Source organism: Octodon degus, unplaced genomic scaffold (assembly GCF_000260255.1).
Source record: "Octodon degus isolate 3935 unplaced genomic scaffold, OctDeg1.0 scaffold00087, whole genome shotgun sequence".
NCBI lineage: Eukaryota > Metazoa > Chordata > Mammalia > Rodentia > Octodontidae > Octodon > Octodon degus.
Window position 1 is genome coordinate 8,428,029 of NW_004524663.1, and position 254 is coordinate 8,428,282.

Below are 254 nucleotides of genomic sequence, written 5' to 3' on the forward strand. Positions count from 1 at the left end.
CCTGTACTAAATGCATAATAAAAATAAAAATTGTCTTTCATGAACTCTAGAAGCACAAAAACACCATGAGCAAGTTGAATGGGATATTATTAATGGAGTATCATGTTAATCTGTGAAGAAGGTAACTTCTTAAGAAGAGAGTCAACTTTGGTAATTATAAATAATACAAAATGCATGAATATCTTAATTTTATAAAAGTATGCTTTTATGTTTATACAAACTAGAGAACATTTAATGAAAACATGTTTTGTCTG